Source organism: Crocuta crocuta, unplaced genomic scaffold (genome assembly GCF_008692635.1).
Source record: "Crocuta crocuta isolate KB4526 unplaced genomic scaffold, BGI_CrCroc_1.0 scaffold72, whole genome shotgun sequence".
Lineage (NCBI taxonomy): Eukaryota > Metazoa > Chordata > Mammalia > Carnivora > Hyaenidae > Crocuta > Crocuta crocuta.
Window position 1 is genome coordinate 5,453,147 of NW_027529427.1, and position 14,404 is coordinate 5,467,550.

A 14,404-nucleotide genomic window follows, 5' to 3' on the forward strand; every position below is an offset into this window, starting at 1 on the left:
CAGCCGATACAATCAACTACGGTTGAGTCTTTTCTGCAGTCTCCACTTTGTTTTATTTTCCTCCCTTCTCATCTGCTCCGGATTCCTTCACACAGTTTCAAGTTCCTCTCGCGCACCCGACCCCCTCCCCGCCCCTCTCCGCCCGCGCTGCGGGCTAAGCTGGAGGGAGGCAGCCCCGAAGTCTCCGCGACAGCGGCGGCGTCTCTTCTCCCGGCTGCTCGCAAAGTCCGGCCGGCCGGAGGCAGAGCCACCAACTCCTCTCAACTTCTGCCGATCCGCTGGGCGAAGCAACACGCTTCCTGCGCGTCTCTCCTAGGGGCTGAGCCGGGTGAGTGGGGGCGGGGTAGGAGGTTCGGTCGAGCGGGCGGCGGCTGGGCGCAGACGGAGGGCCCCCAGCGCCCCCGGGCCCGCCGCCTCCTCCAGGCTCCAGGGGGGTCTTGGCCGCCTCCACTCCCAGGCGCTGTGGACAAGTTGCGCGCGGGCAAAGGGCTCCGCGGACGATGCAGGGCCACGCGGGAGACTCGATGAAAGCAGGCGCCGGAGCTGGGTTCTTGCAGGTCCTTAGACCCCGGTGTGCGTCCTCCCACCGAGGACAAGCTCTGGACACGACTGGGCCATCGTTACCTCGCCCCCATCCCACCCCACCCCCAACTCCCCAGATCCTCTGTCAGTTCTTGGTTCCTTCCTTGGCGAATTATGGTTTCGGAAGCGAAGGGGTGGGTGTCTGGATGAGGGAGGGTCCTTAACTCCTTCAACTCTAAGGCTAAGTGTGCTATCATCTCCCCTTTTCTTCCACTGTCCCTGTCCAGGCACTTGGGACTCCAAGCTTCTCTCAGGTTGAGAGGTTGGGCCAAAGGTTCAGCCAGAGGTGGCTTGGAAGAGACCATAGGAGAAAGTCAACTGGATGAGCCTGCAGTCCTGCTCCCCTTACCTTAGTCTTCCCTAGCAGCCCCCTGCCCACACATTTCTCTTCTCCCTCCTCACCCCTCCCCCATGGTCACCAGATTTTGAAGTCCTTTTATGGGAGAGAGGGAGGATGTCACGTACCCATTAGGATTCTCTTGATCCTTTTTTAAGGGAGTTTGGGCGGCAGCAGGGGGTGTGAATTTTTATACAATGCATTCCCGTCTTCACTTTGAGAGCTTCTTTTTCTCTGTCTTACTGGCCATCTGTCAGGCGGGTGGGAAATAGAACATGGGGGGCACTCTGTCTCTCCCTCTGCAACAGACCACTCAGGCTGGACTCCTTCAAAGACAGCTGCACTTTCAAGCTTTCAGCCCACAAGTCAAGGACAGGGACCTAAAGGATGCTCCTTGAGCACCCTGGCTCTCTTCACTTCATCCGTGTAGTTACACAGGGAGATCAGTTCCGCATGCGTGCCCTATTTGTTTTATCACCTTTGACAGCCAGGAAATGTGCGCCTGGTTGTCCTCAGCTAACCTCGGGGTCCGTTGAAGAAATGGACCAGAATCTAAAAATGCCTCCATCACCTGGTCCTAGGAGAAAGAGAGGATGCATTGCATTAAGTGGAGGAGGGAGAGGAGGAGGAGGAGTGGAGAGTAAAAAGAGTGAAAAGATCATGGGCAACAGGCTTGAGTTATTGGGCATGTATGCATGTGTGTGCGTGTTGTGTTTGGGAAAGAGACTATAAGGAGAGACTAACTCCTTAACCTTTTTCTTACTCAGACCACAGACCTTGACTAGTGTTGGGGGTGAGTAAGCAGAATCTTTGGCAACACCTACCTGGTCATCCTCCTTCCCTTTCACACATGCAGAAAGCTCTACGGGAATGAATGAGATGAATCTAAAGAATGACTTTTACCCTCTTGAACTGCATTTTCCCTAAGCAGCTTTCTCAGAAACCAAAGATTATGAGGCATCTCATCCTCTACCAGAGTCTCAGTACTATTACAATCGATGAAAATCAGAAAGGAAAGGATCGTCACGGCTCTTTGGTCCAATCCTCTCATTTTACCAATAAGTACTCTGAGATCAGAGAAAGGAGGCCATTTGTCCATGATCCTTCAGCCAGCTGAGGGAACATCTGAGAGAAGCTCCCCAGCCTCCTGACTTTCAGTTCTACACTTTTCCCCCACCCTACCCCACACTGTTTCTGCCTGTGCAGTGCATCCATTCTGTGACTAACCAGGGAGGAGGGGAGCGGAGACAAGCTCCCACCGAAATAGGCTGCTGCCTGTGCGTGATTATGTTGCTATGAGAACCTCAGTGGGTGTGTTTCCTCCGTTCTCTGTTGAAATCTTTTGCTTGGCTTGGCTTCTCCCCAAGCACAGACACGGCTCCCTTTAGAATGAGGAGTGGAGAGGCTGAGATGGAGAGCTGCATTCTCCTGGCAAGAGTTTTCTATTCCAACCCCCAATGCAGGGCCAGCCTGGGGCTGTGAGTGGAGACCATAGGCCACCAAAGTGGTTCCATAATGGCTGGAGTGAGTGGTCTTGAAAGTGTATAGTCCAGTCCTCTGTTGAGCCACTTTGGAGCAGAGTTGTTCTTGCTATATTCCCACCTAATTTAAGCAAAAGAATTGTTACTTTAAAAGACTAAGTCTTGTCTTGTTACACAGCAAAAGATTACCTGAACACTCATATCCTAGGGTTGTGAGAACTGATGATGCATGAACAGTGTCTAGAAAATAGTAGGCATCCCCACTACCTCACTATTTACAGGAATTCAGTCTTTCGCCGTCTCTTTTTCATAAGTATGTCAACACAATTTTTACAATATTAAAAGAATTTTGCAAAGAATTCTGTTAGATGCCTAGCTCATTAGTAGGCTTGACAACAGGCAGCAAAAAGTATTGGACTGACCATTGAGGAACTCTCAGTTTAGCTACCTTGAATGCGTTGAAAGTGTATAGAACTTTCATAGAAGCACTTTTGAAGGGATTTAATGGGGGGCAAGAAGATACATAGGATGACAAGACATACAAGGAGTTCACTAAGATGTAGGTTAAATAGTCTAGAATAAAATGCCCTACCAGGTAAAGATGTCTTAACGACACATTTTGCTTATGTCTTCAGTGCAACAAAATGTATTGAAGAGTACATGTAAAGTGCTTAGGATAATGCCTGGCTCCTGGGAAGACCACAAATGTTGTGTTAACATTTGCTAGGCCCTGTGCAAGGTTCTGAGTCAAACTTTATAGAGGACTTACTACATGCCAGAGATTTATCTAGACTTAATGAGTCCACATGTCAGTTCTTCCAACAACTCTTTTTGGGAAAGTACTGTTATTATCCCTAAAAAACAAACAAAACAAAACAAAATAAATGAGAACACAAAAACACAGAAACTGTCCCAAGTGGTAAAGTCAGGATTCAAATCTAGTATGCTTTATTCTATAGCATGACCTTCAAGAGGTTAACCAGATTCTGTGAACAATACCATGGTTCTCAAACTTGGCAGCAAGGTGGAATCATCTGAGGAGCTTTAAAAAGTACCAGTGCTTTTCTTCAACACCCAGAGAGTATGATTTAGTGAGACCTGGGCATCAGAATTTTTTTTAATTCTCTAGCTGGTTCTGTTGCGCAGCCATGGTTAAGAACAATTGGACAAGGATAGGTGGAAAAGATGAAAGTACCCACAGAGAAAGAAGGTCTCTATGTTATAGAAAGGGCCCCCCAGAACTATAGGAACCTCCCACAGTATAGAAAGCTCCATCTCTAACACAGAAGTTCTTGAGAGCCACAAAGTTCTTGAGCGTGAAAATGTACTGATGATTTATCCAGCATGAAAAGGTTGGAATAAGACTCTTGGGAAGGGCTATAATTGGAAAAGTTATCTGCCTTTTCGAGATGCCACACAGAAGTGAGTTTCCTGCCACTGGAAGGGTTCAGACTAATTATTTGGCATAGCTGTTGCAGTGGAACTGCAAACCCTAGGTGGAGCAAGGCCTCTGAGGTTCCATTCACTCCATGCTGCAACTCCAGAATGGTCTCCTTTCATTTCTGAGCCCTCCAGGAAGTGAAGACTGTGTAGTAGCTCACCTTCAGGAGGTAGTCAACACTGCCTTTGCTGCTTCCCCAAATCCAGTGCCCCTGCAATCAGGATGCAATCTCTAACTGTCTGAGAAAGCCTGGACTCTGGCTCATTCAAATGTGGTTACTGCAATGAAAGGTGTATAAGACATGTCCTGTGGTTTCCCCCTCCTCTTTCTAAGAGAACCTCACATGTGGCCTGGGCTCACATATGGCTAAGGCACGCTCCTCAAGAATCAGGCCACGGCCGTGATCCATCACCACCTCATGGCAGCTAACCCAGCAGTGTTCTGAATGTCTTCTGGTCCAGCTGGGAGCCCAGCCAAGGCTGCAGCAGCCAGCTAGCTACCTGGCGGAGCCTCCAGGCAGCCCCACACCTGGGCAGTTTTCCTGTACAAAATTCTCTGCAGTCCTATTTCTCTCTAATCCAAGGCCCAATTATTTCTTACACTACATCCCAAAGAAGAACTCGCAAGAGTGTCCCCAATATCTTCAAAGTCTAGGTTTCTTTTGCTTTTTTCTTTTGTTGTTAAAACCAGAATGTTCCTTCTCACTCTGGTAATATCTGAGTAAATTAATGCATTGTTGTTTTGTGCTGGATATGAAGACATTTGGTTTGATTATTCTAACAATATCTGAGGGGTATTTTCTTAGTAGTTCTTTATTAATAGCTTAATTCTTGATGTTTTGTGCCTCTAAAAAACTGAATACCGTCACTACCTGCCTTTGTCTTGGGGTAAGGAGGACTTAAAAGACATCTAGATTTTCTCAGTGGCCTATGATGGAACCACTTCTTCAGAGAGGTGGAAAGAGGGAGATAGTAGTACAACCATAAAGGCACTTAAATCTTCCTTCTAAAATGCTATCACAACAGAAATTAGTTTTTTCTTCTTGCCAGAAACTGTATACTCCACTCCTTTCTTCCTTTTCAAATCTTTCATAAAGGGTTACCTTTTTCTGGAAAGTCTCTCCTAAGTCCTCTAAAGCTAACTAGGAATCAATTCAGTGTATCCAGTGCAATAATTCAAGACACCTTTACTTCTATTAGCCCTTACATTAAGTACTATGATCCAAGCACTGTGCTAGGCATGCTAGACTAGAAGATGAAATGACATATCCCTACGCTGATGACACATTTTCTTCCAGGAAGAGTAGTTGGTCAGGTCCTATCAGGGGTTATATGGATTGGTTCTAATAGGTTAGATATAGCTATAATCAATAGTTTATAGTCACATAAGTCTTACCAAAAATAAAGTATCTATTGATATGGACAGGGAGATCCTTGAGGTTATAGGGAAGCATAGTAGCTTCCATTCAGGTAACTCTGAGGACACATTCTCTACCAAGATTCCAAAGTTCCTGTGTGTTTCCAAAACTTTTATGGATAAGAAATGGTCAATCTTGCCTCCCTGCCAGATGTGTTATACACTGATGTCACTTGGAGCATAACACAGTATGACCTGCCCTAGAGGTCTGATGTCTGGTGTCTCAGGTATAGATAGCCCCACCTGAAAATGCACAGTGAGTGGAGACAGTTAAACAAAGCTGCGCTTGATTCCATCTGTTTCCTTCCTGTACCATTTAACCACACTGATCTCTTTCTTCTCTTCCCAGAAGAAAAAGCATGGTCTTTGTAGGCTTACAGATCAGTAGATTAACCTCTCCATTTGTGTGAAAATGGCTTAATGGTGATCTCTCTGCCAGAAAGCTTGTGACAATAAAATGAGCCAATGTAGATGAAACACCTAGCATAGTTCCTAGGAAATAGTGTTCAAATGAAAGTCAGTTTCCTTCCCAGCATCTCATCACACAGGACCATGTCTACCTATGTGAGAAAGACACACAGTGTGATATGGAGAAAGAGTGTCACTGCAAAGGTCAGCAGACCTGTGCTCTAGTCCCAGCTCCATCATTAAATAGGTTGGTGGCTTTGAGAAAGCCCCTTTTACCTCTCTCAGCCCATTTCTTCTTCTTTAAAAATAGGGGTTTACATGAGACAAGCCCTCCTTCCCTTTTATGCTTTGTCATTTTATGTGTGGCACAAATTATGAGTCTGACTACATCCAAATGACAACAAAGACTGGTCACATGCATCTCAAACCAAAATGCAACTCTAATGGCCAAAACAAAGACTGAAGAGTAAAACAATGTCTCCTTCCCACTTGTAAGAGAGCTTGAGTAAAAAGTTACGTTTCTGCTCATTCCAAGAATTTACAAATGATACTTGTAGGTAACACTCATTACAATGTTCACTCCAGTGCTGGGCTGTGATTAGAGATTACCAGAGGTCAAAAGGAGTTCTTTTTTTTTTTTTTTTTTAACAGTACTGCTTGATTCTAGCAGCCTCGAAGACCACAACCAGTCACTATAATGGTCATCACGTCATATCTCCAGCACTTGTCAAAGGACAGAGTTCAGTGTGTAAACCAATGAATTTCTTGACAACGCAAACTACCTGGGTGTAGTCAGCATGACCTCATCAAGTCTCAATGACCTGTATCGATGCCCAAATAATGCATATTGGCAGATTATCCAAAAATTGCTTTTCTTTGACTCATTTTAAATATCCAGATACACGCAAATAGAATTTCTACCGGTCTCATGATTCTTGGTTTCAAAGCATATTCAAATTAATGTGCTGTCCCACAGTACACAATAATGGTCACAGATGATGGTCCAGAAAGCAGCCAGGTATGTTGCTGGAGAAGCCAGCCACAGTCGTCCTTTCTGCCAGTAACAATCCACTCTGTGGCTCCTTCATCTATGGGAGAAAACAAATCAATTATCACACCTAACATACCTGTCTGGGTCATGGATTGTTCAAGTTATACCACAGGAAAAAAATGCATAAAGGTTAAGTGACATTTTAAAATCACACTGCAAGAGAAGAGTGACTTCAATTTCTTGGACCATCCAGCTAACCACTTAATTCAAATGCAGCTGTGGCTTTCCAGAGGGAAGGGCTTCCCTCTCCTGGGATGGAAACACTGCTTGCAAAACTACGAGCTATCTCCTGTGGATGTTGTTCTTCTCCTAAGCCCTCCTGAAAGGGAAAAAGAGCCCAGTGACCTCAGAATAGTGACTTCAGGCCAAGTGTCCACTCCAGGCTAAGCACTGTGCTGAGTGCACTCTATACACTACCCCCACTGAGTTCTCACACCATCCCTAGATGTTAGTTGCATTGTTATCCCTGTTTAATAGATCAGGAAAAGACAGCTCAGAAAGGTTAAAGAGCTTGCTCAAGTCACACACCTAGTAAGGGATTGAATCCTCAGAGCCCATGTCTTTCTGACTCCACGAGTGGAAGAAGCACAGACCTCAGAGTCTCACATACCTGGTTTTCAATCCAGCCGTAAATTTCCCATCTGCAAAAAAAAAAAAAAAGGGAAGAAGAAGAAAAGAAAGAAAGTGGACCTGGTAAAACCTACTTCAGGGTTGTTGTAAAGTGACTGACCCAGAATCAGGCTCATCGTAGACCTCAATAAATGGGCATGATGGTCACATCATGTGGCCGGATGTGACCGACTTAACTCAGCAAAACTGCATCTGCTGCTATGTTATTCTCAGCCACAAGTACAAGTATTAAAAAAGTATACAAGTACAAGCCACCTCCAGAGGCCAGAGTATCTGTCAACCTGGCAATGGCTCTAGACAGGGTACCTCCATCTAAATGGCAGCTATCAACCTATATTCTTGCTGCAGTTCTTACTGTCACATCTGCTTAGTAACTGCCCTAAGTGGTGTCATTCTGGGTGGCATACCTTATTTGCAGGTATAGGGGATGTTGCTTTTTTTTTTTTTAACTTCTGGAAAATTCAGCCAATGCAGTGGGCAAATCTGCCATACAACTACATTAGGACTTAGTTAATGCATCCTGAATGAATGTGGGATTAATTGCAAGAAGGAAGGAAAGATCCAGCACTTTAGCAGGTGGGTGGTGGATTAAGAAGGGAGAGAACGCTATCAAAAGAACTTCATATATATATGCTCTCACTCTTTTCCAACCTGCAAAGATGGCCTTTATTTATTTATTTTTTTTTTTGGAAAAAAAATATATATCTGTATTTTTTCCTCCTGGTCTATAAACCCTGGGTCCATAAGGCCTGGAAGTTTCAGGTTATGCCTTCTGAGAAGCTCTGAACAAACCAAGTCCACTTCCTTATGCCTCATTTTGTCTCTAGTTAATACAAGATTGGGCTTCCTCCTTCTTTCTGCTAGTTGAATAATGGAGTCCATGACATTGTTTTCCTTACTGCTTTTTCCCAGACTGAGTTTGGAACAAACTTTCCAGTCTTATAGAATCATCACCTAAATCTTGGTGGATGAGAAAGAGGGAGATTGCAACAGTGAGCTACTGGACTTTTCTCCAACCAGGGCCAAGGGCTCCTTTCACTGGCCCTAGATCAGAGTTTATTTGTGTCTACTGGCATCTCAGGCAGGGTTCAAATGATATAAGAGGAACTCCAGTATAGCCAGGCCACTCCAGTTCCTCACACTAAATAACAATTACCCAAACTTCCCATTCTTGGCCCCTCTTTTTTTAAATTTTTAAGTGTTAATTTGCTTTTGAGAGGGAGAGAGTGCAATCCAGGCGAGGGGCAGAGAGGGGGAGGGAGACACAGAATCTGAAACAGGTTCCAGGCTCAGCTGTCAGCACAGAGCGCAACGCAGGGCTCGAACTCACGAACTGTGAGATAATGACCTGAGCCGAAGTTAGATGCTTAACTGGCCAAGCCACCCAGGCGCCCCTCTTTGCCCCTCTTTTGACAGGGAATCCCCTTACCACCCTTTCCTTTTATAAAGACCCTCCCAAGGGTTTCTAGGAGACCCTGTAGAACCACATCACATGTACTCACAATGAGTCTCTTCCTCCTCTTCCTGCTCCTCCTCTTCCTCTTCCTTTTTCATCTCTGGCTTCCCTTAGTCAATGTCCAATGACTTTGAGGTTGCTTTTAGGAACCTTGCCATTGCCCAAGTTGACAACATCCCTCATGAGGATGCTGATAGCTGTACCAAGGCTAGTCTTCCAGCACTTCCAGCAACTTCCAGATGTCATCAGAAGCAGGAGCTGACTCAGTGAGCCCCAAAGCCCACTCCTTGCACTCCAAGTCTCTTCAAGCCTTTTAGAGAAGCAGCCCCTTCTGCTTCTGGTCCAAACTCTTCCATTGTTCTGCAAGGGCACAAAGCCCAGTGTCAGGGGCGAATGCCAATGACACACCATCCCTTCTGTTGCTCAGTTTCTTCCTCTTCTGTCTTCCACACATAAAATAGTACAAACTCCTCCATTCTTCAGCCATAAACAGAAGTGCCCACGATGGTCAGTCAACTCCTGCAAATGAAGCCTTGGGGGAGGGCCAGGGACCTGGCTCCAACCAAGCCGGGATGCCCATTACACAGAAAGCACTAGGCTGAGCATCTTCTTATCGGAGATGGGTGTGGGCAGCACTGTCTTATTTGTTCATGCTTTGTCAAGGAAATTTCTCACCGGTGTGTCTGGGCCATGTTCTTCTATATTTAGTTGGATGGGTAGATAGTAGCATTTATGGAATGTCTACAATAGGGCGGACCCATTATCACATCAGCCCCAACTTTGTCCTCCAATTTCAATGAATTCCATAATTTCTCTGTCTCGGCTTCCCCTCCATCATATTACCACACTGTTGGTTATTAACGCTCTTGGGGAAACAGCCCTTGAAGTTTGTTAGCTATCAGCTGTTGGTGCCTTCCCAGAGGTATTTACATTGCAAAAGGAGAATCTGGAAGTCTATGTCACCTCCAAGTTACAAAAGAATGAATCTCTAATGGTGGAAGGTCAAGCAGCAGTGACAGACTGGTGAGAACAGGATTTGTGGAAAGTCATCCTGCCCTTTTTAAAACCATTACACTTATTTCATTCTGCTCATCACTAAGTTGTGGCCTGGCCTACAGGCTGCAGAAAAAGCATGGAATTCCTCGTGGGGAGGGACAGAAATAAAGTACTGAACTCGAATCAGGAGACTAAATTCTAGCTCTTGTTCTGTCACGAGTTGCTAAAGACCCTGGGGTGGAGAGCTGTCAAGACAGAGACCCCTGAGCAAAAGGAGAGGGTGACTAAGGTTTTTCCCTGCCTTCACAACTCTTTGTAGTTCTGGTTTTCATCTATTCCTCTGTAATGTGAGGAGTTGGGACAAGCTGAATTTGTGGGTCACTTTCAACTCTTTCAAGCTATTATTATGAACACTGTGACTGGCATTCAGTGTAGAGATGCTGTCCCCAGGAAAAAGTATTAGGAAAGCTTGTGTTTCAAGTGGCAGTTAGACCCTAAGAATAAATACCCAACCCTACCTGTATTCATAGTTGTTTTTCTTTGGGAAAAAAAAAAAGACAAGTTTTAAATACCACCTTGAGGAGTTCAAGTGCTCATGGTATCCTAGTAGGAATCGTTTGTTTTAAAAAATTATGTCCAAGGGAGACTTGCAGAGAAGTTCTGTCTAGCTGCAAGTTTATGGAGAAACATGTCAGCTAGGGTTATCCAGGCACATGGAAAGGGCAGGCTGGTGAAATGCATCTGTGGACTGGGACTCCAGGCTCTTTGCAAGGCAGCCATAAACAGCTGCCTGTTCCTCCACCACCTTCCTCATCACACTTCTTACCCTCTGCCCCTGCTATCATAGTTTTCTCTGGTTCCATTCAGATGCTTTAAAGTGGCATACAGTGCCTGAAGCATGAATAAAAACATCTGAGGGTCTAACCTGACACTAATATATAACATATAAAAACTCTCCACAGCAGGTTCAAGAATCAAGCAATCTTTTTTTAATTTTTTCCCTAGGCAAGGATGGCATGAGGTCATGTGCACTCAAAGCTCTTTAAGGAATGAGAACAACTCTCAGGCTGGTCCTGAAGTCCAGTGAGTCTTCAGGGGAGTGACTTAACCTTTCTTGGCAAATAGCAAGTGAAACACAGGAAAGCCTTCCCAAGAGATACTAAAATAGCTACTTCTTTAAGGTTTTTTTTTTTTTAAGCAGAGAAGAGAGTTATCTGAGGAAAATAGTTTAAATTCATGCTTAGGGCTCCTGGGTGGGTCAGTCGGTTAAGCATCTGACTCTTGATCTCGGCTCAGGTTATAATCTCACAATTCGTGAGTTCAAGCCTCGCATTGGGCTCTGTGCTGACAGTGCAGGGCCTGCATGGGATTCTCTCTCTCCCTCTCTCTCTGCCCCTCCCCTGCTTGCTCTTGCTCTCTCTCTCACTCTCAAAGTAAATAAACTAAAAAAAAATGTTTTTAATTCAGTACCACCTGGAGCTAGGGGACAGGACATGTGATTTCAAGGGTCCCCTACTAAGTTGTACAATCTAAGATTATAATAAAAGGACTAAAATATATTAGCCAAGTTCCTAGAGCTCTTCTGAAGACCAGTGATTGAGCATGGCTGCATCTTAGCCTCCCTTCAATCTGGAGAGTCAGGGAGAATCACCAGACAAAGGCTCATGTGGGTGGAGAGAGGATTAGGCTCCAGAGAGGGCCAGGCCTAACATCGAATGGGAGAAGATGCCAGAGAAGCACAAACTCACATCAGGAACATGAGCCCCACTTGCTTTTCTTAAACATAATTATACAGGGGATATAAATTTGAGGGGGTGGGGATTATAATAACATATGAATTTTTGAAAAACCTTCCAAACCCTTCTCTGTGGAGAGGATCCAGACCACTTCCTAGTCAGAATCTGTTGTGCCTTGGCTCAAATTCTGCTGACCTGTGGGGCAGCCCCATATGCCCCTCTCATGCCCACCAAGAGGCTTCCTGAAGCAGCACTTTGTGGATTCACTTAGACTTCTGGTACCTACAGCCTCCTCCAATAATTGTTTTTAGTTTCCATCCCAAGGTTGTCAGGGCTTCTTCCTGACTGGTCTTCCCCTTCCATCCAGGAGAGCTGGCAGTGTCCCAAACTGGGGAGAGCTGGGCAAAGTTCCCAGAGGCCCAGGCCATGCTTATCTCTGCTCAACTGGGCGTATACCTGATGTTCTGAGTGATTTAAGCCTGCCATTGTACTGCTTCCAATCAAACAAAGTCACGGAGGCATGTTTACTGCGACCCAGAGCATCAGTCTAGGGAGAGAGTTCATTTCCCCAACCTCATCCCCTCTGAACACTTAATGGGATGGATTTGAGAAGTAAGAGACAGAAAACATTTAATGGGATGATGGCAACCCGTAGCCATAGGTCTTCACGCTTCAGAGACAAAAGCAAGGGCTTGGATCAGGATTGAGAGGAGATTGCCAACATGGCCTGCGCAATCGGCACGTTAATACCATTAATACAGTGAACGTACACAGGCAGCTCAGCTCATACCTTCTGGATGGGGCATTTGCTTCTATTTAGTCAATTGTCTGTGAAGAGAACAGATACGTTCCCTCTTCCTCCACCAGATGCAAACTAACTGAAACTGCCCTTGTCTAAGACAGGAGTATGTGCCATTAGCAAAAAGTAAGTCCTTGGCTCCTATTCCCATCCCACTTCTATTTTTCATGACCTGTAATGATTTTTATAGAGGGAGCCAGTAAATGGTAAACTGTTTGAACCTGTTAGGTCAGAAGTGATATACACAATCAAATGATAATTTTCCTGGGTATACAATTCCAGTTCAATATCTTCCCCACCCTCCCCAGTTTTGTGCATACAATTCCACTGCCTTTTGCATCTAGCATTTCTACTGAGAAGTCTGCTGTTGTTCTCATTCCATTTTTTATTCCATTTTAGATTTTTTTCCTTCCCTGGAAGTTTTTTCCTTTTCTTTTTTTTTCTTTTCTTTTTTTTCCTTTTCTTTCCTTCTTTCTTAAAAAAAGAAATTTTTTTAAGTTGCATGCCCAACATGGGGCTTTTGATCTCAAGATCAGAAGTCACGTACAGAAGTCACATACTCTCCTGACTGAGCCATACAGGCACCCCACTCTCTCTTTTATTTTTTTCTAAATAGTTTTCCTTTAACCTTATTATTGTGATGTATCCAGTTACAGGTATTTTCTCATTTGTCATCTTTGAGTCTTGAGACTTATGTTTTATACTGATTATTTTAAACCTTCTGGTAAATTTTATTGTATTGTTTCTTTTCTATTTTCTTCAACTTCTGAAACTTCTTGTAGACAGATACCAAAATATCTGAATATGCTCTCCAAATCTCAACTTTTCTTTCCATATTTTAATCTCATGATCTCTCAGGCTGCATAAGAGAACTCCTCAGTTTTACCTTCCAGTTCACTAATTTACTCTTCAGTTATGTCCACTTTGATGATCCTGCCCATCTGTTGGTTTTTAAATTTTGTGAACATTTTTAGTTTCCAAGGTCTTTGGCTGATTTTTTACCAACCCAGCAGCAGTACTTATTCCAAAATCTCCAGAAAAGTCCCATTCTGCTTCGACTACTAACATTTCCTTGGGTGTGAACTTTTTTTAACTGTAGTCAGCACTTCTTTTTCATATTATTGGTTTTCCATACATTTTTTTGGTGAATCCTACATACATGCTCATTTTTGTATCAGAAAATGCATGTTAACTTGGTCAATAGAGGGAAAGAACAGGATGTACTATGGGGCAAGTTTTACTTTAGCTTTTCCAACATATGTGAGGGAAGATGCTTACTGTTTGTAGAGTGAGCCAGTAGGGAGTACAGAAGTAGAAATCCTTCTCCTGAGTTATGTTGGCCATCTGGAGCACTACTCTGCCTCTCTGACCGAAACAACCAAGTGATCTCTATTACTCACTGTCCGAAAGGGGCCAAATGTAGAGGTGTGGAGGGAATCATCTTCCTGGCAACCCCAACTACTTGCCTTGTCATTTACTATAGGCTTCTTTCTGCCCCATGTTTTCTATTTTGAGACCAGGACCCCATTTTTTAGGAATCTTACATAGCATATGGAGTTGTGGCTTCCTTCATCAGATCTTGACTACTTCCCATTCTTCAGGGATTCCTCAGTTTCTGACTTACCAAAAATGTTTTTTCTTGTTTTCTAGCGCTGAATGTATTTTAAAAATATTGGCATTTTGGGCGCCTGGGTGTCTCAGTCGGTTAAGCTGTTGATTTCCTCTCAGGCCGTGACCTCACAGCTTGTGAGTTCGAGCCCTGCATCAGGCTCTGTGCTGACAGCTCAGAGTCTGGAGCCTGCTTCAGATTCTAAGTCTCCCTATCTCTCTCTGCCCCTCCCCCACTCACACACTGTCTGTCTCTCAAAAATAAACATTAAACATTTTTAAATAAAATATATGTTATTTCTGTGGAAATATTTATCATTGCATATGGGAATTTGGGACGGAAGGGTGAGATTGCCAATTTTGCTTAATCCTTCATCTTAAACAAAGAGACGTGATATGTTCTCAATAAAGGGTTATTGGTTGAGTAAATGGACTCTCATGCTCCACTGTAAGTTTTATTTGA

General features: G+C 44.3%; 2 long non-coding RNA genes across 2 annotated transcripts in view; one reads left to right on the forward strand and one right to left on the reverse strand.

The window, feature by feature from the left end:
* The first annotated feature begins 51 nt into the window (after positions 1-51).
* Positions 52-14,404, forward strand: part of LOC144227381 (uncharacterized) — a 69,251-nt gene continuing 54,898 nt past the window's right edge. Inside the window, exon 1 of the long non-coding RNA XR_013333927.1 lies at positions 52-328. This is a non-coding gene — a long non-coding RNA (uncharacterized LOC144227381). The remainder of the gene's footprint in view (positions 329-14,404) is intronic.
* On the reverse strand, positions 6,291-10,932 carry LOC144227380 (uncharacterized). Its single transcript, XR_013333926.1, has 3 exons — positions 8,849-10,932; positions 7,245-7,357; positions 6,291-6,753 (listed from the first exon to the last, which is right to left on the reverse strand). It is a non-coding gene; the product is annotated as an uncharacterized LOC144227380 (long non-coding RNA).